This window comes from Musca domestica, unplaced genomic scaffold (assembly GCF_030504385.1).
Source record: "Musca domestica strain aabys unplaced genomic scaffold, Musca_domestica.polishedcontigs.V.1.1 48, whole genome shotgun sequence".
In the NCBI taxonomy this organism is placed as follows: domain Eukaryota; kingdom Metazoa; phylum Arthropoda; class Insecta; order Diptera; family Muscidae; genus Musca; species Musca domestica.
The window spans coordinates 5,031,497-5,057,434 of NW_026712340.1; the positions used below are offsets into that span (position 1 = coordinate 5,031,497).

Below are 25,938 nucleotides of genomic sequence, written 5' to 3' on the forward strand. Positions count from 1 at the left end.
CCAAGACGAGTTGGGGTGTGGGTGTTGGGAGGGGAATAACAAACTTCCAAAGTCACTTTGTTAAGAAAACTTCTTATAACAAATTACTCAGCATAGTTATGTCGTGTAGTCTGTAAAACAAAAAATTAAACAAACTATGGAGAATTAATAGACCTCGAAATGCAGTGTGTCAAACTTATTATTAATAAAACGATATTCGTTTTTCTCAAGCTAGATTTAACATTAATTTTGTTCTCTTCAACATTTTTTTCCAATCGAAGGCGTTGGCGCACCTTCAGCGTTGTTGATTTGTCTTCAACGAGTTTTATGGTTATTCATTTATTTAAAGTTTGGTTTAGCTAAGAAAAAATATTGAAATGAAAACAAACAGCTTGGATTGGCAGAGATACTTGAGAATAGTTATTGTATAGGAATGTTGATGGGATATTGGGTTGGAATATTATAGAAAGAAAGGGAACAAGATATATATATTTTGATAGAAGACCTACGACAGAATTGTATATTTCGGAATAGTTCGTATATAACGTTACACCCACCCTCAAATTTCTAGGCAAATCAATATGAAAATTTGCCCGAGACCATCGTAATAACTATAATCAGGGCATATTCTTATATTAGGGCTGTAGCAAAAGAGGGGGCCCTAAAATGATTTATTTTATATCCTGCACCATAGTATGGGTAATATACATTTTAGACCCCACAAAGTATATATGTATTCTTGATCAGCATAAAATTCTATGTTGACTTAGCGATTTCCGTCGAAATGTGTGGAAACCACTACAGCTTTCGAACGAAATGAAGTAGGTTAATAAAATTTTACTCAAATGTATATTGTATCTGCTGGACTTTTGGTATTGCAAATGGGCCATGTAGGTCCACGTTGTGGTATAGACCCCATATAATAATATCTCTCTATTTTCGGTATTATGGTGATTTAAGCGACATTATTCACCGGAATATACAGCCTAAGACAGAAAATTGAATGTGCAGCCCATATAGCGGTACCTACCGATATTCGGCATTTTTATTGTTTTAAAAATATTATTCACCGGACTTGTTTCAAATTTGGTATTTAAAGTTCGTAATGGATACTACAGTCTATGACAGAAAATTGTATGTGCAGGTCCACGTCTTCGTATACCTCCCACATGGCAGTTCCTCCCGATATTAGGTATTTTGCTGATTTTAGCGACATTATTTACCGGAATTGTTTCAAATTTGGTATTTGAAGTTCGTAATGGATACTACATCCTACGACAGGAAATTGTGTGTGCAGGTCCACGTCTTCGTATAGCCCCCATATAACGGTACCTCCCGATATTCGTCATTTTGATGATTTTAGCTTTTTTATTAAACGATTTTTTTTAGTTTCGCATTTGAAAATTGTAATGGATTATGACAACATTTGCCTATGCAGGTCCACGTCGTCGTATAGATCTTAATATTACGGCTACATACGGTATTTTTAAGATTTAAACAGAATTTTTAACGACGGTTTTTATTTTTTTGAAAATTGCCAGATTTGTTTCAAATGGTGGAGGGTATTCAAAGTTCGGCCCGGCAGAACTTAGGGCTTTTTACTTGTTTTTAAATAGCTTTTGTCCATAATGAGACCTCAAATACTAAAATTTACTCAATTTAAATAGGAAACATGGCCAAATCGAAAAAAATGCTAATAACAAAAAACAGAACCGACATGGCCAATTTTTTTAGGCAACTGTTCACGAAGCAATCCAATGATATCTATAAAACTTTAAGCTCTATCTTATATTCTGTGAAGTATACTTTAAAATATAGCTGTCCCTTTTATGTGGTCATAGCTATGTAATAGCCCTTAAGAAAATATCTTCCGAGGACCTGATTTTTTTAGGGTTTTGATCCGCAAATTGAGTACTGTCAAATCCCTTTTAATTGTGTAGTAGTAGATACATATATAATATATCATTATTAAATAAATTATTAACAAAGTAAAGTTGATTGATTTATTATAAAATAATTGTTGTAGAAACGTAGCAGGTCTATTTTTTCAAAAATTTTCTTTGGATAGTAGCGTATGTAAATTAAGGAATAAATAATAAATTAATTTTTACCCATACTAAAATTTACAACAATATTATTCTCTTATATTTAATTTCGTATTTATTAATTTTTTAACAATATTCAAAAAAATTAGGTTAGACTGACTGAAGTAATCAACACCAATCGCCAACACATTTGAACAAATAAATTTTATGCATTGCTGCAAATTGCTACTCATTAAAATAAACAAATATTGCATTTATTCAAAATGCTAAAAATATTCCAAAAAAATTAAATGTTTGATCCGGTACTGATTCATAGGATAACAGTCAATTCATTGTATTCAAATAATGAGTTATGAATGTGGGTTTTTATTCAATATTTTTTGGACAAATATCAACGGGATATTTAAATCGTTCCTGAATACATGAATTAAAAATAATGTAGGGGTATTTTTAAAATATTTGACATTTTTTGTGTAGGTATGTTAAAACAAACCTGAATTCATATGAAATTTATGATTTCGCATAAAATTGGATATATGTGTTCGATTTCTTGTAATTTTTCCCATACCAATATTTTTATCTGTATTACATGAAGCATAAAAATGGACTATATCTTGTAAATCACGCACATTTTTACATTTTCTAAAAAAATATAATTAAAATTATATTAAAGTTAAAATATGGCAGGTCGCAATATTCATGTCACATTTATTTAGGTCAGACACGTAATGGACAATATTGGTCCATTCCTTCGGAACCATAACAGAAGTCAAAATATATTTAAATAATGGAAGATTGGCTGAGGGTATACAGGGTGAGATGAAAAAACTGCAACCAACTTCAGACTGCTCTCATTTCTACGCCACTCGTCCGACAGCTGTTAAAATTATTCTAGTGACAGATCAATATATTGTTCATAAGCGAACAAAAGCATTTTGGTGAGAATTTTCCAGAAAAAAAATTATTCTTGATGGAATTTAAGCGAGATAGGGTGATTTCTTTATATTTGGCTGGGAAACCACAAGTGGCTATCGTTAGAGCACTCCAGCGTTTAAATGTGAATAAATCGTTTGTGTCTCGTACCATCGCTCGTTACCGTGATACTGGTAGCGTAGCCCGACGTCAAGGAAGTGGATGGAAGAAAACAGCAACATAAGCACAAATGGTTTGAAAAGTAAAGACGCAACTTGATCGAAACCCGAGTCGCAATGGCCGAAAAATTGAAAAATGAGCTCGGGGAAAAGTCATTGAAGTTCCAAAAAGTGCAAGAACTTACATCGCAACAGAAGGAAAATAAACTCAAAAGAGCTAAAGAGTTGCTTCGCTTAGCAGAAAGTATTGAACTGCCGAATTTGGTTTTCTCCGATGAGAAAACATTAGGGTCCAGCAGTTTGTAAACAACAAAAACAAAAAATGATCGTGTTTATTTCCCAAAGAGGTCAGCTGAAAATGTCCACCTTCGGTTGGCCACCAAAACTCAAGCGCCGGCCATGGTGATGGTGTTGGCCACCATAACAGCCGATGGTCTTCAGATTATCAGAATAAATGCCGAATATTATCGTGAAAAAAGTCTGGAGGGTGTATTAAAGCCTTGGGCATGCAAACATTTTGGCCGCAGACCAAACATTCCAACAGGACCACCATCGCACTCAGCACGCGCCACCCAAAAATAGTTACAAAATGAGGTTCCTCGCATCATTTTCAGCGCACAATGGTCACCATAATCTCCGGTAACCAATCCGTTGGACTGTTCTGTCTGTAGTACTTTGGAAAGCAAGGTTGGCACTAAAAATACCAAAGTATCGATAATCTCAAGCAAGCGCTTCGTCGAGAATGGTCCAAAATACCGCAGAGCAACATTCGGGCAGCGTGTGACGGTATCAGTGGTCGTTTGAAGGCCGAAAAATGGCATGCTAAAGGTGAGCAATTCGAACAAACCTAGACGTACTTTAAAATTTGATGCTATTTGCGACATTTTTTGCTTTCATTCAATGAAATTAAAAAAAAAACAAATAAAAAACATTAACTTTTAATCCCTCCACCTTAGGGTGGACATATTGATGGGAAAATGTTGCAAGAATCATCAAAATAGGGAATATCGGGAGGTGCCGCTATATGGGGCTATACAAAAATGTGGACCTATACAGACAATGTTTCGCCAAAGAAGCTACAACCCATTAGGACCTGCAAATATCATCAGAATACCGAATATCGGGAGGTACCGTTATATAGGAGCTATACCAAAACGTTGAACCATATATACAATGTTTCGCCATCGGAGCTAGAACCCATTATGACCAACAAATACAAATTTTTAGACAAATCCGTGAAAACTGTAGCAAAAATCATCAAAACACCGAATATCGGGAGGTACCGATATATGGGGGCTATACAAAAGCGTAGACCTATACATACAATGTTTCGCCACCGGAGCTAGAACGCATTATGACCAACAATTACCAATTTTTAGACAAATCCTTGAAAAAATGTGGAAAAAATCATCAAATTACGGAATACTGGGAGGTACCGTTATGTGGGGACTATACCAAAACGTGGACCGATATATATCATTTTCAATGCCAATCATCGTAGACATAATACAAATTGTTCTTCTAAATTTTGACGCTGTAGTGAAATAATCTGGGCTGTATCGTGAGTTCAACAGACAGACGACGGACAGACAGACACACGGGCATCGTTAAATCGACATAGTTTTTTATATTACCCTGAAGATGAGTTTACATTTGGAGATACAGATGGCCTCTTGCTTTTGGAGATGATCGCAAAATATTTAGGTGTTCAAATGAACCAAAAAAAAACAATCGACACGGAATTTTGCCTGAGAAGGGAGTTAAGGACAGCAAAGAAGACTAGCATTTTGGATGGACATTGAATTATATATAGCTGTAAAACTAAACAGCACGATGAAGTGCGTAAATATTGGGCAAATGTCCCTGGTCAAAAAGCTAAGGATAAAAATCTGGTCAGTGCTCTATGACATCATATCAAAAGTGAAATTTTCCAAAACGAATTTGGACATAAGGGGACTTCTACCATATTGTAGTGTTGTTGGGTATCACATGGTCGGCTCCGCGCGACTATAGCCTTTGCTTACTTGTTTTAGATTGTTTTGTGTTCAAATTAAACCCTAAATTCTACTTAAATTTTCTTTCAGTGTTTTTGAGTTTTTTTTTCATAATCCACTCATGAAATTGGCGATAATTTCAAATAATTATCCATAAATTCAATTATCTAAGCAATCATCTGTTGTTGTACGCTTCTAAACTGTAGGATTTAGATTAGTTTAGATTTGAATAATATGGAGATTATTATTTTGGACGGAATTCCATTAGCAGAATTTGCTACACAACCATACGCACAGACAGTATTCATAATTAATTAATTCGTTGCGTTTTGTTGATTTCAATTTGGAATAATATCAGCAAGGCAAAGAGAGGGAGAAGAGAGAGAAAAGAATGATAATGATTAATATGAAATTATACAGTTCATGGTTAATTATGAGAGGAATGCACATATGTGCGGACTTCCAGCTCGACAACAACAACAACATTTTTCGAATAATAATGAAAGGTGTTTGGCAACACATTTTCCAATCCTTAGTTTTTTTGGAAAGCAGTTTGCCGGCCCATTTGCTTGGCTACCTTTTTGTGTTAGTGTGTGTGTTTCGGCTTCGAGATATGGTGTCAAAATCAAGGATTACAATGCAGTTTTTTTAACGCCGTATTGTTTTTTTTTTTTTGCTTCCGGCAATAAGCCAACCACAACAACACGGAAAAGGTGTTGAAAAAAAAAATGAAACAAAATAACCACCACCAAACAGGCTAGGGAAATTGCCCAGAGTGTTTAATAACTATTTTTTTTTTGTTTCTAATAATTATTATAATGTATAGGAAAAAAGACATTGTCATCAGCAGACAACCACCACCACCACCATCATAATTACCATTCAAGTTAAGGCCAATGAACATTTGGTTTTTTGTTTCCTTTTCCAAATTTTCCAACATAACCTCCAAATTAGTATCTGAAATAGACATTGACATTGATAACAAATATGCTGCGGTTGGTTGCCAATGATTTTTGCTTTATCAAACAAAACAGAAACATTGTTCATCAAATAGACAAGCCCTCAGGCTATTAAAAGGACCTGTGCATGGCAGACGTCTGGAAAAAATGCGTTGCGTTTTTTTCTTTTCTTATTCTCTATTATTTTCCTTTGTTGTTTTTTCCATTACAAGAGGCGTTCAATTTCATTAGAAAAATAACACTACATCGGGGGGGTTGTATTGCTACCTAACTCATGTCCTGTGTTAGGACATTGAACTGTATTGAATTGTAAGGAGTATAAAATAAATATAGAAAAAACGCAGACAAAAAAGTGAATGGCAAGCATGAAATGCACTTTTGGCCATTCTCTTGGTGTACTGTGAGTGTCATGAAATTTTCCACTTTGTTTTTCAGGATTTTCATTCTTTACAGGACACAGGATATATGCCAGGGTAACCATGTTATGGCCAGACGCACAGACTTACAATACAGGCAGCAGCAATAGTAAAAATACCATTAAGGTTTTCCGGGGTAGTTTTCAAGGCAATACAGCAAATCAGTTACTAAAGTTTGTGTGTATGGGTGCCTGTGTTTGTGTGTGTGAGAGAGTGTGTCAGGAAATGCTTGCAGTTTTAATAAACACAATTTGAAATTGGAATTTGAAGTTTTTCTCCATTTCTCGTTGCTGTTGCATGCAACATCGAACATTTCCTCCATCCCCAGATTCAGGGGTGGGAAAAATTCGGAAAAACTCAATAACGTTGCTTTGATGTTATTGTTGTTGCCTCCATTTTCAATGTTAGCCGTTCAATACAATTTTGCGTCTTTTCATGTTTACTTAGTTTGGTATTGTTGTTTTTATTTTTGTCGATGCTGACAACATTATCTTTTATTACTTTGGACACAGCCCACCTCCCCTCTGTCATACCTTCCCCCTTCACAACCCCCCAAAATTGTGCCATAAAAGTGAAAATAAAACTTCCTTGGGTAGCTTGTCGAAGGCCAGCCGTATTTCCTTTAGTTTTTGCACTTTCCACTCTCATTCATTCATGTGGAAAATTTCATTGTGTCCGTTTGACTAGCTGGCTGCCTGGCTGTTTGCTCTTTTCATTCTTCTCTTTTTCCTTTCATTTCTTAATTCCTTTACGAAATTGCATTGAAACTTTGCCCTGTGTTGTACCTTTTCAGTTTTTCGTTGCTTTGTTCGCTTGGTTGGTTGACTTGGCTTTGTTTTGGATCCTTTTGTCCCTTGGTTTGGTTTTTGGCAGTTTTAAAATTTGATTTTGAAAAGCAAGCTGAAATGGGGTGCTAAATTGTTTTTGTCTTCCCTCTGTATTGTTTTCCAATTAAATTTTTTCGTCGCTTGGTCGTGTATTGTGTGTGTGTGTGGTCGGTCTATTGTCTTTCAGAAAAACAACGTAAATACGAATTGGCAATCGCAAAAAATTGGGATTTAAATGAAATAAATTTACTGAATACTATTTTTGTCTTTCTAATTTACTTTATATCTCCTCTCTTTGAGGGGGGAAATAATGGCGGGTTTTTTGTTAATATAATCCGGTTTGAAAAACAAGAGGAATTTTCTGAATGTAGGCGTTATATTGGAGGAGTATTTTAAGAGCATAAACGGAATTTTATTGAATGGTTTAATTTGAAAATAAATAAATAAAATGTTGGATATGGGTACTTGCTAGGCCTCGGTGAATAAAAAATTATTTTCTATGGTGGAAAGAGGTTTTCCAGGAATAATTTAAATGTTAATTCTGAATGTTTTGTTTTTGTAAAAATTAAAATTTTAACTGAAAAAATATTAAATGAAATATTAACAGACTTATTATAAAAAATTATTTAAATGTTTGTTTTTGGAAGAATAGACAAGCGAAAATAAAAAAATAATTAAAATTTCGAAATTTCGAAATATCAGATCTTTAAAGAGATCCAAAATTTTTTTTAAAATTAAATGTAAGAAAGTACTAATAATACAGGGTGAGATGAAAAAACTGAAACCAACTTCAGACTGCTGTCATTTCTAAGCCACTCGTCCTTCAGCTGTTAAAATTATTCCAGTGACATCTCATTATATTGTTTACAAGCGTACAAAAGCATTTTTGTGAGAATTTTCCAGAAAAATAGTTATTCGTGATGGAAATCAAGCGTGATAGTGTAATTTCTTTATATTTGGCTGGAAAACCACAAGTGGCTATCGTTAGAGCACTCCAGCATTTAAATGTGAATAAATCTTTTGAGTCTCGTACCGTCGCTCGTCACCGTGATACTGGCAGCGCAGTCTGACGTCAAGGAAGTGGACGGAAGAAAACAGTAACATCAGCAAAAATGGTTCGAAAAGTAATGAAGCGACTTCATCGAAACCCGCGTCGCAGTGGCCGAAAAATGACACGTGAGCTGAACATATCGCAATATACCATTCCGGAAATATTGAAAAATGAGCTCGGGGAAAAGCCATTTAAGTTCCAAAAAGTGCAAGAACTTACATCCCAACAGAAGGAAAATAGACTCAAAAGAGCTAAAGTGTTGCTTCGCTTAGCAGAAAGTGGTGAACTGCCGAATTTCGTTTTCTACGATGAGAAACCCTTAGTTGTTCAGCAGTTTACTTGCCAGAGAGGTCAGCTGAAAATATGCACCCTCGGTTGGCCACCAGAACTCAAGCGCCGGCCAGGGTGATGGTGTGGGCCACAATAACAGCCGATGGTCGCTCTCCGTTCGTATTAATCGACCATGGCATCAGAGTAAATGAGAGAATATTATCGCGAAAATATTCTTGAGGGCGTATTAAAGCCTTGGGCATGCAGACATTTTGGACATTCCAACAGTACCCAGCACCATCTCACTCAGCACGCGCCACCCAAGAATGGTTACAAAATAAGGTTCCTCGCTTCATTTCCAACGCACAATGGCCACCAAAATCTCCGGATACCAATCCGTTGGACTATTGTGTCTGGAGCATTTTGGAAAACAAGGCTGGTACTAAAAAATACCAAAGTGTCGATCACCTCAAGCAAGCGCTTCCCCGGGAATGTACCAAAATACCGCAGCGCAACATTCGGGCAACGTGTGACGGTTTCATTGGACGTTAGAAGGCCATAATTCGTGCCAAAGGTGATCAATTCGAACAAATCTAAACTTATTATAAAATTTGATACTATTTCCGAAATTTTTTGCTTTTATTCAATAAAATTAAAAAAAATGAAAATAGTGGCGTTTGACTTTGTTAGAATTTTTTTTTCTCCCCCTGTAAAACATTTTCCAAAAAAATTCATAAATTATCCCTCTGATTTATATTTCAGTTCCATAGATCCAAATTCTTCCACTTTAAATGCACCTGCTTTATATGGAACATTGATAAAAATCTCCGAAAAAAAACATATTTAGGATTTTCATTCAAGCATAAATGAATGCAAACAAATTTTTCAGGTAGAAGAGAAACACACACACACCCTCGCACATGAAAATGGAAAAGACAAAAAAATCGAAAGTCATTCCACACTCCAGGAAAAATTACAATCATTTCTGAAAGATCTCTTAATTTGCCTTGTCTATTCGGTCGGAAAAACATAAAAAGGAGAGAAAATGAGGAGAGGTGACAGTTGTTCCTAAGAACTGTCAGCCACATGAAACTATTTCATTAGTTAGAAGAAGAAGAAAAAGAACACAACAACAATCGTCATTGAGATACACACAAATCAGCTGTATTTGTTTTTGGTTTGACAGGAAGCAGGCGAGTTGGAAAAGAGAGAGAGAGGGAAATGGTTTCAAATTTCAAGCAGGTTAAGAAAAAATCGGTTCTTTTTAGAAATATATGTGTGTAGGTAAGTATTAAAGTGGCCTAAACTCTTTGACGAACAAGGCAATCATGGTGTGGAAGTCCGTTTTTGGAAATTTGATACAATTTTAAATTTCAAAGAGGGAGAAGTGGATTTTAGTCTTTTACCAACGAATTTCGAAAAAGGCCATCAAGGTAATAAACTGTTCAAAATCGGTGTTAACATAAATTGTGAGCATTTAACTTGGTAAAAAGACAAGTGTTAACAAAACTTTACAAGAAAATTGACACCCAAAAGGGGGATTTAATCGAAATTTGGAAAAGTTGATTTCTGGTGTCTATTTGTCTGCTCCATTGGGGTCTCAAGTTCGCTTATTTATGAATTAAAACAAAATAATAAATTAACTTCTTCACATGCAAATATGTTTGGTCAGAGACGTGGTGACATATTAGATAAGAATTAACGAATATGGATGTGTAAAGCAAAAATTTCGAGTATAGAGAACCAACGTAGCTAGAGGGGAGCTGGAATGCACCCATACTATCCATAATGATATTTGAAAACCAGAAGGTGTCCAGGCCAAATATATCACTTTTTAGAGCCAACATTTTCGAATGCACCGATCCAGCGTAGATAGAACGAAGGGGGTGTGAATTAAAAATTGATATTTTTTAAGAGATTTTTTTGGGGATGTTATATATTTTAACCCCCCGAATCCGTGTCAAAATGTAGTTCTGGCTACGTCTCAGTTCAACCATTGGGATTTTGGTCAAATATTTCATATTGCACTGTCTAGATATTACCATAAGTTTTTTGACCAGCGACATTTGCCCAATATTTACGCACTCCGACGTGCTGTTAGTTGTTGTGGTCCATTTTACAGCTAAATATAATCCAATGGTCATCCAAAATGCTAGACTTCTTCCCTGTCCATGTCGATTGGTTTCAATTGTGTTATCAGGAATTTGTTTTCTCTTTTTGGTTCATTTGAACCCCTAAATATTTTGCGATCATCTCCGAACGCAAGAGGCCCCTCTGTATCTCCAAATTTAGACTCATCTATATGATTTGCTTGTCTACGATATTTGGCTATATTCGTCAACGAAATCAGCATGACAAAGCCAGAAGTTCGCCTTTCATGTATTTTGGAATTCGTCTGCAAGTTATTTTTAGCGTTTCGGTAGAATGGACATGTTAGTTCACACAAACTCCGCTGTCCTAAACTCTAACTCTAACTTCGTGCGAGATTTCGTGTCCTTTGGTTTCTATTTGTAACCTTTACAACGGCTGTAAAATCTGGAACAACAATTCAGGAACATAATATTTTGAGGACATCTTTAAAAACAATAGGCCTAGCCCTTCTGACTCTTACCTTACACTTATGAACATTTTCGTGAGGACCGGACGATAATTGCCCATCCCAAATCCATGTCGAAATGTAGTTCTGGCTACGTCCCTAATCAACCATTGGGATTTTGGCCACTGCCTGACCACATCCATAGTTTTTTTGAATTTGATTTTATTTTGAATCTCACATTGCTTACATTCATTATTTCAACTTGTCTAGCTCAACGTGATTGGTATTCATAATAAAGGCTTGAGAATGGATTGTCTTATTTTCGAGAAAAAACAACAAAAACAACCACAACAATTTATATGAATAAATTTGAAATAAAAATAAATTCTCTGGGGTTCTTGTAGCTTCTTTCTTTGGTATGAAATGTGTTTTATAAAATATTATGTCCGCATTGAGTTGGTAATTTTTCTTGGACATACTTGGAATTATCAGACCAAGAAGTGTTGGTTATATATCAATGTCAAGTATTGAAAAAAAAAAAAAAACGTTCAGAAGAAAAAAACTGTCACTTCCATTTACCCTCCCCAATCGAAAACCAAACTAAATATCCATAGCCAGCCATTGTACCTTCCCAAAAGCCATATTTCTTAAATTGAATTATTAACATTTAAAATTTATGTTAATCGCTCACTTGAACATATTGGAACATGATTGTATGTATGTATGTATGCACATACATATGTAAGCAGCAAAGTGTGGTGGGTCTTGTGGTTTCTGGGTTTTCTTTCATTTCGATTTTTTTATTTTGGTAAAAACTAATAGAGGAAATGTAAACGGGAATTGAAAAATGGAAAGATGGCAAGGAAATCAATAACAGGGCACAGACATTTGTCTATTTTCGTTTTCAAGAGGGCCAAACGGAAGGGAAGCCATTGAGATCACCAAAATCGAAATGTGGAACAGGTTGCGAGCGAAATTAATCAACATTTTTTTTCGCTTACAAAATGTTCCATTTTGTTGGTGGTGATCTTAATAGTTTTCCTTCCGTTTGGCCCCATTTAAATACTGAAACCATTCACTCACAAAAGACCAAAAATAAGTTCGAAATTAGGAAAGGTTAAAAAATGGAATAAAAGTGGGTTTGTAATTGAAAAATGGCTGTGTGTGATTTATTATCAGTTATTTGCTCAAAGAAGGACTGACCGATTTCTAATGTAAAGGGTCCGCAATGTAACGTTTTTTTCAACTAATGTTTATTTCTAGAATGGTAACACATTACTCATGTCTGGTTTGAAAGATTATTAGTTTTATCCTTCCGCTGAACGAATATGGTTAGGTGGTTATATGCGACATAACTTCGAGAAAAGCACCTGAAAATAAGTAAAATTGTCGAATTTGGGGCACAGAAAACCCACACGCATACATTGCATCCAAAACCAGTAATCGTTTGGGGTCAACTGCCCATTCTCCTTCAAAAATAAGTAATAATAGAGGAACATATTTTGAGGGCCCACCAAATAACATTTAATTTTTGAAAATCGAATGTAGTTTCCAATAGTTCACAAAAATTGAAGATGATGATATTGGAAGCCACACCTGATTTTCAAAAAATAAATGTATTATTTGGTGGGCCCTCAAAATATGTTCCTCTATATGTTCCCAAAAAATGCTTTATCATTTGACTCTTCTCAAATGCTACTCATAGATACAATATTATTTTTATTTTAATACCTAGAAATCAATGCAACACTTCCTCTTTATCAACACTTTCTCAAAATTGTCAAAATATTTCAGAGCGCAAACAGTTCCGTATTTCTGTTCTGTTCTATTGGAAATTCTCATCTAAAGTTTATATTTCTAGTTTATATTTCTTCTAGCTCCACGATGAAACTGAAATACAAATGTAAAGTCAAATCGATTGGATCCTCGAAATAACTAAAATCATAAGGGCTATTCCAAACCGTGGGCCTATATTGATGTTTTTGGCAAGTAGAGCCTTTACGAAAAATAACTAAAAATTAAAAAAAAAAATTGACGAAATGAAATGGAAAACATTTAGTAACACATAAAATATTTAAAATCGGTATTTCAAGTTTTAGCTCTATCTGTTTACACCATGAACAAGTAAAAAAGCTATAAGTTAGATCGGCCGAACTTTGAATACCCTTCACCATTTGGAACGAATTTGGCAATTAAAAAAATTCGTATTTTTTTTTTAAATCTTAAAACTACCGAATATAGCCTTTATAGTATAGTCTATACGACAACGTGGAACTGCATAGACAACTATTGTCACAAGCCATCACAATATTCAAATGCGAAACTTGAAAAAAATTGGTGAATAATGTAGCTATAGCTATACCAAAACGTGGACCTACACAGATAATTTTCTGTCATAGGGTGTAGTATCCATTAAGAACTTCAAATACCAAATTTGAAACAATTCCGGTGAATACTGTCGCTAAAATCAGCAAAATACCGTTATATGGGGGCTATACCAAAAAGTGGACCTGCGCAGACAAATTTCTGTCATAGGCTGTAATATCCATTACGAACTTCAAATACCAAATTCGAAACAATTGCGGTGAAAAATGTCGCTAAAATCATTAAAATACCAAATGTCGGGAGTTACCGTTATATGGGGACTATACGAAGACGTGGACCTGCACAGACAATTTTCTGTCTTAGGCTGTAGCATGTATTACGAACTTCAAGTACTAAATTTGAAACAATTCCGGTGAATAATGGTGCTAAAATCATCAAAATACCGAATATCGGGAGGTACCATTATATGGGGGCCATACCAAAACGTGGAGCTACATGGCTCACTTTCCTGCAGAAATAATATACATTTGAGTAAATTTTTATCAACCAACTTTATTTCGTTTAAAAGCTAGAGTGATTTCCAGAGACGGACATTGCTAAATCGACATTATGCTGATCAAGAATATATACGCTTTGTGGGGTCTAAAATGTATATTTCGAGTTACAAACGGAATGACAAACTTAATATACCCTCCATACTATGGTGGAGGGTATAAAAGTGTTATATGTTTAGTACAATATTAGAACCTTTTGTAACATTCGAATTTCCACAAACCCTTTGGTAAATCTATACTGCATTTCATCAGTGACTCATTTCAAATGTCAGAATTCTAGCTCATTCCATTTGTTCAATACAAAGTATTCAATTTTTAATACATTTTGGAAATTTTCGTACCCTTTAAGTACCATTTTAATTCCAAGATTTGTAGTAAAATTTGGTCCTTCAAATTTTCTGCCAACAACTAATTTTTATGTCCCTTCATGCATTAATTCGAAAAAATGCCAAGAATATATTGATAGAAAAAATTTCAAATTCAAATATTTTCTAATAAATATTTTTTTTTCCATAATTGAAATAGGATTTAAATCTTTACTGAAGAGCTTCGGACTAACGAACATCAGGTCCCATAGAAGCTTCGTTTGCTCAAATTGAAGCTTTGCTCAATATTTTTTGCAAGAATGGTTTGTATCCCCACAGAAACTGAAGATGAGTGAAAATGGGTTTATGACCTCTAAATAGTAGATTTATGTTCAAAATTTGCGGCCAAAAGAGATTCAAAACAGACACCTTTCCTTCTGTTGGAAATTGTGGTTGAAGCATTTAAAGTACTTAATATCCGGTGGCACCATTGTATGGGGGAATGGGAAACACAATCTTTTTTTCGCAAATCCCTACATAAAATAGAGAAGATCTTAACAGAATTTCGCCTAAAGCCAGATTAACTTTTATCTTCTTTTATGCTGATCAAAATAATATATTCCTGCTTATGGGTTAAAATATATCTCAAATGAATATTTTCCGAATGAACCTACTTTAAAACGTTACCTTGTCCATTATTATTGAAATTTATTGGCCTTAAAATCGTTGCATCTGCATCATTACTCTTCCATCCATGTAGACGACATTTTACAACTTAATTCACTGGCAAATCTAAATAATTTACTAATCAGACCTAGTTACTTGCCAGCTACTGCTCTCTGTAAATCTAAGCAATTTTTCCTAGACATTCGGTTTTAGTTTTTGCCCATTTTAAATGATGGCATTCCGTTTTTTTGGCAATTCAGTAATAGACTAAACTTAATCACCCTGGCGTTTTGATGCAGTTCTCCATACACTCACACAAATTACACACCTCATCACAGCATGCTACGAAAATTTCTAAGCACATTAGAATTTTACACTTCTTTGCACTAAATTTTATGTGCAAGTACATCAAATGTAATGAGAGACAAAGAAAGGGGATGTATCCCTATAAGGAAGGGAGAGAGAAAGAGAGAAAACAGGCAAGAAAAAGATTTTAATGAAAATTGTACGAAACATACAATGAAAATCCATGCCATTAATTTTCATTGTCTTAATGCAGCAGTGTGTGAGTGAAATGCATTTTAGGGATCTCTCTTTCTGTGTGTGTGTGTGAGAGTGTTTTTGGATGTATAATTACAAACACACACATTTGGTAGTTTTCCACAGCTTAGGGGGTTACAAAAACTAGGGATGATATCTTCTTTCTTCCAAACATTATGAAAAGTGCAGAAAACTGTTTGTAAAAATTTAAAGCAATTTTTTTCTCTCGCTTCAAAAACATTCTACTTACATGATTACAATGGTAAAAGCATCGTAATGACTTGCCTCGAGAGGGAGGCTGGGCTGCAAAAAGTCTACGGAAAAAAGGGATGATACCCAAGGGGAGCAATGGTAGGCAACAAAATGTGACCCTTAAATAATTTAGGAGCCTTAATAATGAATGGCAAAAGGAGCAATGCCAACAGCAAAAGGTTCTGTGACACGTAGCTGCAATAAAACGCCGTGCCATAAATGCCACGCCATGTAGCATTACCAACATTTTAGCTCCTCAATGAGCAGTAAAGAAAGAGTGACTGGCAACATAGACAGAGAGACAGATGGAGATGGAGAGAGGAAAGCAATGAAAATGTCTCTAATAAAAGCAATTAATTTGCAATAAAAATGTGATATCGATAAGAGGAGATGTAGAAGAAGACGAAGAAGTGAATAAAGGAAAGTAATTAAAAGAGCAGAACATTACATGATTGGGTTGTAGGTCATAAATAAGGTCAGTAGATATAATTTGATACAAGAATCGAAGATATGTTTATTGTTCAAAGACTATCTGAGCTGTAATCAGGTATCTAGTTAAATATATACACTTTGCAAGGAACTAACAGAGGTTTATTAATGAAAAAATGTAAAGGACTTTCCTAACCATAATTGCCTTAAAATATGTGGATCCATAATCGAAGGATTTTAATAAAAAAAAATCCAACGACTAGCAGATTCATTATCCTAGTATTGAAAGATCATTATTTTAATGATAATCAAAGTCACAATCGTACATATTTTTTTAAATATTGCATTTTTTCATCCGAACATTAAGGAATATTAAGGGAACTATCGTGTTATAAGCACGGACTATTAAAAACAATTTTGGAAAACCCGTTAGATTCATAATCATGGAGTTTTTAAAAAATACTTGTAGGGATGTAAGGCTAAAATCAGAGGTACATCTAACATACTTCCAGGGACAATTATGAGGGACCATCAAAGAGATTGTAGGGAGTTTTTAAATATTTTGTAAATTGTTTTGCGATTTATTTAAAGTAATATCATAGAGATGAACAAGTATTACCCTCCAACATTTTTAAGAATGTTGAACAATTTCAAAAAATTCCTTCGAAAATACGACCTAAATTAAAACCGTTGTATGGGGGATATACGAAGACGTGGACCTAAATAAGCAACTCAGAAGGAAATCTTGTGGATTTTGAGACAATACCATAGAAAAATGTGGCTAAAATCATGAACATACCGAATATTGGGAGGTACCGTATTCAAGGAACCTATATAGACAATTCTCTTCCAGGGGGCAAAGGATCTCCTTGTGTGTATTTTCAGACAACTCAATTGACAAAATGGCTACATTCATCAAAATGCCGGATATTAGAAGGTACCATTATATGGGGGCTATACGATATCATGAACCGATATAGCCCATCTTTGAACTTAACCTGCCATTGTTTTCTTAAAATACTTTTTGTGGAACAATCCGGGCTGTAACCAAAGATATTATAGTACATAATTCATTCTAGGAGACTCTCATAAAAAACTGCGATTTTTAAACAATACTTCTAGAAGTTTTGGGAATATTTAATAGGAATATCGGAGGTGTGGTAATGGATTTTTGGCAAATTTCTTAAAATATATTGGAAGGAGCAAAGGATATTTTTATACCCTCAGCCACTAGAGAGGGAATATATTATTTGATATATTTTATACGGCAAAAACGTTCCTCATCGAAATAACAGTTTTAGACCCTAGGTCTCTTTGGACAAAATCCATTTCAGAACATTTAGAGCCGATCTAGCGATGTCCTTCCGTCTGTGTGGTTGGTGCGCACTATAACTCTCAAAGAGAGTATCTGATGTGATCCACACTTGATACATCGTAATATTATTGCCAGTTCGGAGATGGGCAATATCGATCCACTCCTTCTGGTACCTCCCCCAAAAAATGTCAGAATTTGCAAAGAAAATAATTTATTGCACAGAAAGAGAAAGGATAATTCGATTTTGCTCCAACTTTGCGAATATTAATATTTGCATCAGTGCTAGGTCAACTGCTAAAATGGATAATATCGGTTCACTCCATTAAGTATCTCCCCCACAAAGGGTCACTATTTCGAACAATTATAACTCCTACAAAATATGATGTAAGTGTCCGATTGTCCTCAAATTCCACACATCACAATATTTTTATTTATCCAAGGTCTGGTACCAGAAGGATTGGAAGGATTGGACAGAAGGATCGGTCCAATCTTTCTTTTACCTCCCCCACAAGGCGTCAAAATGTTAAATATCCATTAAGCTTCTAAAGCGCGTAATTAGCATCCGATTCCATTCAGACTTTGCAAATCTCAATATTTCTATCAACACAAAATCTGTTATGAAGATTGTAGAGATCGGTCCATTTCTTCTGGTACCTCCCCCACAAATTTTTCGAAAACCAAAACAATCATAAAATCCGAAATAAGCATCCTGTTCTTTTTAAATTTCACACATCCCATTATTTTACTAACACACGATCTGTTGTGAAGATGCTATATATCTGCGAACCCCATTCTGGTACCTCACCCACAAAGGGTTAAAATTTTCAATACTTATATCTATCATAATTGCGAACGAAGTTGGCGATTCTATATAACTTGCTATATCTAAACATTTCCCTTTGCCAGAAATCTGACATGAATATGTAATTAATCGAAATTTAAGATTTGGTATAAAATTGGATATAAATATTCGATTTCCTTTAAATTTTGCTCGTACCAATATTTTTATCTGTATTAGATGAAGTGGAATATTTCGGTCCGCAATATCTGGTACCTCACGAATTTTTCAAAAAATTGCTCATATCTCATATAAAATATAGGAAGTAGACGATATATTACAACTATGGCACGTTGTAATATTTGTATCAGACTTAGGGCAGATAGAAATTGGAAAATACTGGCCAACTGATACAATTTAGCTTGTTAAAAATAATTTCAGAAGAACTATCCGATATATTTGACGTATTGTTGACATTCCCCGAAGGACCATAAGGGTAACAATTTTTTTATTTTATTTTATTTTTTTTTTTTTTTTTTTTGTATTTTAGGAATATTTTTAAGGTCTAATAGAGCTATTTTCTTCGATTTCTAAATTATGGTTTCCTATTAACAAGAAAAGTAAATTTAAAATAAATATTTAGATAGACTATCAGAGCCATGCGATTAGATTTTTCCAAAGTATTTTTGAAGGAAAATTAATTAAAATTAAAATCGTGATTATTTTAATTTGTATTTTATTTTTTAAGGGTGTTTACTTCTATTAAAAATTCTTACCATGAAAATCGTAAAATATACCAGTGACTCAAAGTAAGCTTCATTTTCAAAATTCCTCCAACTTCCCCATTCTATCTCTCTAAAAACAACTCTATTTCCTTACTATTCCATTTTAACTTTAATATTGCAAACTTTTTCATTTCTCATGCATTTTATAACTTTAGCCATTTCAATAATTTGATTTTCTTTGTGGTTTTGTATCCAAGAATATTGACTGAATGTCTTTGGCATTTGCCAAGTAAGAAAGGCAGCAAAATAGACATCTGTTGGTTGACTTTTATTTTTCATTATTAGATTCAATTTTCTTTACTTTATTTTATTCTATTCTGGCAAACTTTTGTCACTCAGACACAAATTCGTGTCAATATATTTAAAAAATGGAGACAAACACTTTTTTTATCCATGTGACAAATGGAAAAAGAAAAAAAAATAAAGTGGAAAATTGTAACATCAGGAAGAAAAGTTTTAGCATTCAACAAGAAGAAAGAAAAAGAAGAGGGCGAAGAAGTTCAAATAGAATTGGGTGATTTCTGGATGTTTCACTTGAAATTGTGGCCAATTGAAATGTAAATGGTTTGAAACAAGTGTTATTGGCTTACATTTTGTGTTTTTTTTTTCCTTTTTGAAAAATAGTTATTGGTTTAAATGCAATTTCTGGATATGGAAACGAAAGACACATTTGAAATGGTAAGAGACTGGCAACTTGAGTTTGAAGGTTGTGAAAAGTTCTAAAGATTGTAGATTAAAATTTTTAATTTAAAAAGTTTTTGTAATATTGTAACCAAAGTTTTATATGTGTGCCATACAGTTTGCATTATTGATAAATTAAAATGTTGAATAAAATGGGTCTTTAGAGGGGATTTAAAAGGGGAAGGTAAAGAATTTAAATAATATTTACGATATAATTTAAGAGAAATTATTTTAAACATTGAAATTGACTTGGAGGAATGTATGAGTACGTTTGAAAGAGTGAGGTTGTATTGCAAAGAATATTTTGTTTGTCGACATGCTAACTAATTTAGCTTCTTTTATGATTCTCTTCAGGTTTCCTCGCGTTGTGGACCAACGGTATAAAGTTTAAAGTGTATAGTAATCGTTATTGCCAAGATTTTCCAAGTTAAGGCTGTTTTTGGCGTAGCTGACCTTAAAAATGCTTTATAACCAATAAAACAAATAATTCTTCTATAATGCGATTAAAAAATATTTGGACAGAACTTGAAATTTTACAAGAATAATGTGTCAAATTTTAGCATTCTAGGCAAATTTCAAAGAAGAAAGTAGTAGAGTTAAAACAATCACAAATTCCCCTCGGTTAAAGTATGGATATTTTTTCCATATTTTTTCTACAACAATCCATAATTATTCTATTTACAAAAAAATAAATAAATAAATAAAAATTGGCAGCTCACAAAAACCCTTTTTGGCAAAAAAACTGGATAGACCTTTAAGAATGAGTTTTCATCAAAAATATAAAAGGGATCTCCATGTTATAATACTGTATTTGTTACAGAATTTTTCTTGGCTATATTTTTCAGAGAAAATGTTTGGAGAATTTTTCGATATAAAAAACTGTGCGACACAAAATAATTTTTTTTTAAATTGCAAAAAAATCGAGTGTATTATGAAAGTAGATCTACAGATAGAAGACATGTGTATCGACGTTTTGACCAAAATAGTGTGGGTAATATCCGGCTCTTACACAGCTTTACAAAAATATTTAAAAAAAAAATCACCGTTTTATCTCTCATTATATATAACAAGTAAACCATCTGTAAATACGCCTGGGCCGAACTTTGAATACCCCCCACCATTTGGAACAAATTTGGCAATTTTCAAAAACATAAAATCCGTCAAAAAATAAGTTAAAGTCGTAAAAATAATGCAGCCGTTATATTAGAGTCCAAACGTTATATTAGGCAACTTTTGTCATAAGCCATTACAATATTCAAATGCGAAACTTGAAAAAAAATCGGTGATTAATGTAGCTAAAAAGGGAGGTACCATTATATGGGAACTACACCAAAACGTGGACTCGCACAGGCAATTTTGTGTCTCCATACTATTGTGGAGGGTATAAAAATAAAAAAAAACAGATTTTTTACTCATACTCTTTAAGTTTGGAACCTCCAAAAACATTTGTTAATACATTTTTTTTAAATATATCGGACAAACTCTACCTTCAATAAATTTTCAAGAAATTCACAATTATATCTCAAACATTCTCCAGAAAAAGTTTTATAAAAATCGGACATTACACCTTATCAAAAAAAAAAAAAAAAACACAATTGTACTTCGCAAAGTCCCCCATTTAAAAAAAAAAAATCAACCAAAAAGTCTAGATTACACCTCGGCAAACCCTACATAAATGGCTTTAATAAATTAACTTTTATATACCTGAAATCCCCCAAGAATTGCTTTTTAAAACGTCCATGATTATACCTCAGACAACCATTTAAAAAAAAAAAAAATAATAACTTCTCGTAAACATATTTTCAGATAATCACTAGTTTCTGTCATTTATTTAAAGCTTAAATGCTTTTCCGACTACGTTCTAAAAGAAATCCACAATTATTTCTCAGGTAACCCCCAAACAATATAGTTCTAAGAATCGACGATTACATATCGGACAATCCCCCCTAAACTAGTACCAAGATATAGTCATATCTCGGACAGCCTTTCTAAAAATTAACGACAGTTTCCAAAAAAAAAAAAAAAAAAAAAAAAAATACCGGAAAATACCTCGAAAATCCCAAAAAAAAAAAAAAAAAATCCACGATTATATGTCGGATAGCTTTCCTAAAAAATGTTTTCAAAGAATCCACTTTTAAATTTCGGACAACCCACCAAAAATGATTTTTAAAAATCCTCGATTGCTTTTCGGCAACCTCACAAAAAAGTGGCTTCAAAAAATACACTTTTATACCTCGGACAGCCCCCAAAAAGTATTTTAAAAATCCAAGACAGCACCTAAAATATTTCCTTAAAAGCCCACTATTGTATTTCGGACGAATCCGAAAACTTATTTTTCGAAAACTCAATCATTATATCTCGGAGAACATCTAACAAATGTTTAGAAATCAACCATATTATTTCGGTCAGATCTGTGAAGATGTTAGAGTACATATCGGACATACCTTCAAAAAAAATCTACTTCAAAAAGTCTTATCCAAATTTTACGATCATACCTAGGACAGGACCTAGGACAGTCCACCACAAAATTTTCTTAAAAGATCCATGACAGCCCCAAAACTATTTTTCAACAAACCTACAAGTATATTTGGGTCTTTTTTCGAAACATCAACTATTACATCTCAGACCGGCCCCAAAAAATATTATCAAATAACCCAAAACAGCTGTCAAAAAAAAAAAAATAATAATAATAATATAAAATATTCTGGGACCGCCGCCCAAGAATAATGTATAAAAAAATCCACTGCATATAACTCGACTCAACAAAAATACTTTCAAAAAATCTTCCACAGTTTCCCAAATAATATTTTAATAAATCCAAGATTTTTTTCTTGGGCAAAATACATTATGGTTCACCTCAACTGTCAAAAATCCACGATTATATTAAAGACATCCCCTAAAACTTTTATTATCGAATAATCAACCATTATATCTCGGAAAAACTTTTCACTAAATCCGCATTTATATCTAGTCTTTGTTAGATATTCATTTATATTTCGGATTGTCACGATTTTTTAACTTTTTCCATATGGAGATTAGGAAGAATAAAAAATACTATATAAAATTTTGGAAACTCGTTCAATTTTTTCATAGCAATCATATTTTTCTCACGGGTCAGTAGATTCCAAAATTGAAATGCTTTTAATTATTCCCTTTAATTTTTTTTTTTTTTGACAAAACCTTCCACAATTATATCTTGGACAACCCTTTTCAAATATGTTTTCAAGTTATAGCTCAACTTTGTACGTATTCACGATTTTCCACTATGTTTCTTCATATGGAAATTGGGGAGAATCTAAATTACTATATAATATTGGATGTCCGCCGACAATCATTTTGAAAATCCATTAACTTTATCGTTGAATTCAAATATTTCTCAGAGTTCAATTTTCAATTCAACAGTTTTCATGTGTTTGAGTTGCTTTTTGAGATAATTTTAAAGTTAGACCAAGGCTTTACCATTTATCCGACCTCTTTCAGAATGTGCTTGTTCTAATGAGTCTCTTCAAGAATAGCATTTTTACTGAAAATTCCACCGAAGTTGAAGTGTTAAAAATTATTTGAGATATTACCAAAACTCCCTTGCAAAATTACCTCTGTCTGCCTCTTCTAGAATAAATCAAAACTGAACTGTTCATAAAAATTCTTATCGAAAAGTCGACTTTCAAATTTTCTTTAGGATAATTCATTCTAGGGGTAATAGCCTATTTCAGAATGTGCTTTTTCTAATGAGTCTCTTCAAGAATAGCATTTTTACTGAAAATTCCTCCGAGGTTGAAGTGGTAGAAATGATTTAAGATATTGCCAAAACTCCCTTACAAAATTACCTCTGTCTGTATGTCTCTTCAAGAATAAATCAAAACTGAACTGTTTATAAAAATTCGTATCGAAAAGTTGACATTCAAATTGTCCTTAGGACAATTCATTCTAGGGGTTAATGATGTCGCAGATTTGATATAATAATAAAACTATTTCACACAGCCCATGAGAAATTCCACATAATCAAAGAAATTATTTCTTAAGATTCTATCGGAAGTCGAAACCTCTATGATGCCACAATTTCTTAAATTTCTTATAAAATCCAACTGACCATAGTCAAGTGTTACATCATTCGTAGGTATTTTGAAAATTATCTTCTCCTACTGGACAAAATACAAACCTGTTTAATCCTTTATCCAATTGTAGTAGATTGATCCATAAAAAATCTGCTGTTGCTCAATTCTCTTTCAAATTTTTGTTTTCTTAAAAGTACACTTCAAATTTCTTCACAAATTCCCATTTGTTATTGATTCTAATTTAGTCGAACACCAATTGAGCTTACTACGAGATATTTTGTTGTTGTTGTTGTATTATATGCACAATTTCCAATTTTGTTTTCAAAATTTTGGCCTTTCGTTAAATACATAAATTGATTTTCAATATTTGCCTTTTCGTTACAACCACTTAAATGCTATTTGTTATTATTTATTTTTGGATTAAAATGCATAGCAAATAGATACACGCGCGATTTCCTCACATGCACACACGAACACACACAAATGTAATATCAATGTATATTCTTCTTAAGAACCCTGGACCATTAATGCGGTTGGGGTGGGTGTTGAGAAAATCCCATAGATTTCCTTTAATTTTATGTGATACTGGCACTCAAAGGTTGTTGTCGTTGTTGTAATTGTTGATTCGATATCGTTTTGGAATATTGGAAAACATTCGTTTTTCAAAAAATCCCCATTTGAAAATGGCACTCAAAAGATTTTTTTAATGGTTTTTAAGATTGACCGGCATAGAACATAGCCTGTTGAGAGGGTTATAGAGCATCAATGAGTTTTGATATTGTTGTTGGTTTTGTATTTGTAATCCAAAATTAAGTTATTCCAATATGATTTCAGTATTATGTGTTTTTATTTCGTTCTTTTTATTTTTTGTTTTATTATTTATTTTTCTTTCTTTCTTTTTTAAGGTGCTATTCTCTACACACAGAAAATACGAAAACGCACGCACACACCTACACACGTATACGGAAAATTAGGACTCTGGAGCATAGGACAATAGTCTAGCTCTTATTCGTCTGTCAGGCTGTTTTGTATATTATACCAACGTACAGACATTAGATGCTTTCCTCTCCAGCTACTCCTCCTCGACGTCGTCGTCGTCGCCTTCGAACGACGAACACCTCAGCACGGGAATACACTTTTAAGAGATGTGTCGGCCGCCTGCCTCACACAAAAAAATTCCATACAACGTTGGAATATGGGGTTGATTTCAATGTTAGACACAAAATAATTTTTAATGATATTTATCCAAAATCTTATTTTTTGTTTTGTTTTCTCTCAACAATCACGAATTTTCATAAATTCTATTTTTTTACGTATAAAATTTCCAATTTCGATTTAATTTCGCTTAATTTTGTTTTGTTTATTTTTAATTTGCATTTCATTTGAATTCTCTTTTGCTTCTTTTACATTTCATGCATTCAAAACCGTCGCACATTCGCCCTAGCAAGCGCTTATTACAACCGTACCCGGACAATAACGAAACAAAACTGATTACACCATGGTGTCGTGTATCTGATGGATTCAAAATGCAGGCAGCCAATGGGCGGCGAATTCAGCCAGCTATACAACATAAATGCGCAAGGGAGCCAACGACCACGACGACGAACACACACAACATCCACAGATGTGCCACACCAAACAATCAACCAACCAACAAACAAATTCGCCGTGGCATGTAAGTCAGGGAGGAAGTACAACAACTCCATGGAAAAGAAATTCTCATTGCTTACCTCTCTCAATGGGTCCAATTTAAAGCGAATTACCAAACAACTTCGATGTGCGTGAGAATTTCAACTTCGTACTGTTTTGTGATTTAACTCCCAAAGAGAGTTAATGGATTTTTGTTTATTTTTTCAAATGCGCATGGTTTTCTTGAGAGAGGGAGAGAAGTCTTGGGGTATGAAAACAGAGAATGAGTGTCAAAGGGTACAACATAAAACTGCTAGAACGTGTAAACATTTAGTAGATACATTCGCCGCAAACACAGCTGTTTATTGTTTTGATGCTCCAACAGCACGTGGAAAATATCTTGAGATATTTTGGTTATCTTGAGATACAATCCACAATAGATAAATGTAAGATACA

General features: G+C 33.7%; 1 protein-coding gene across 1 annotated transcript in view; it reads right to left on the reverse strand.

Moving 5' to 3' along the window:
- Window positions 1-25,437, reverse strand: part of LOC101901019 (roundabout homolog 2) — a 331,539-nt gene extending 306,102 nt beyond the window's left edge. The window contains exon 1 of the mRNA XM_059127829.1: window positions 23,958-25,437. The gene's annotated coding sequence lies outside the window, so the exon portion shown is untranslated. The remainder of the gene's footprint in view (window positions 1-23,957) is intronic.
- Window positions 25,438-25,938: the final 501 nt, after the last annotated feature.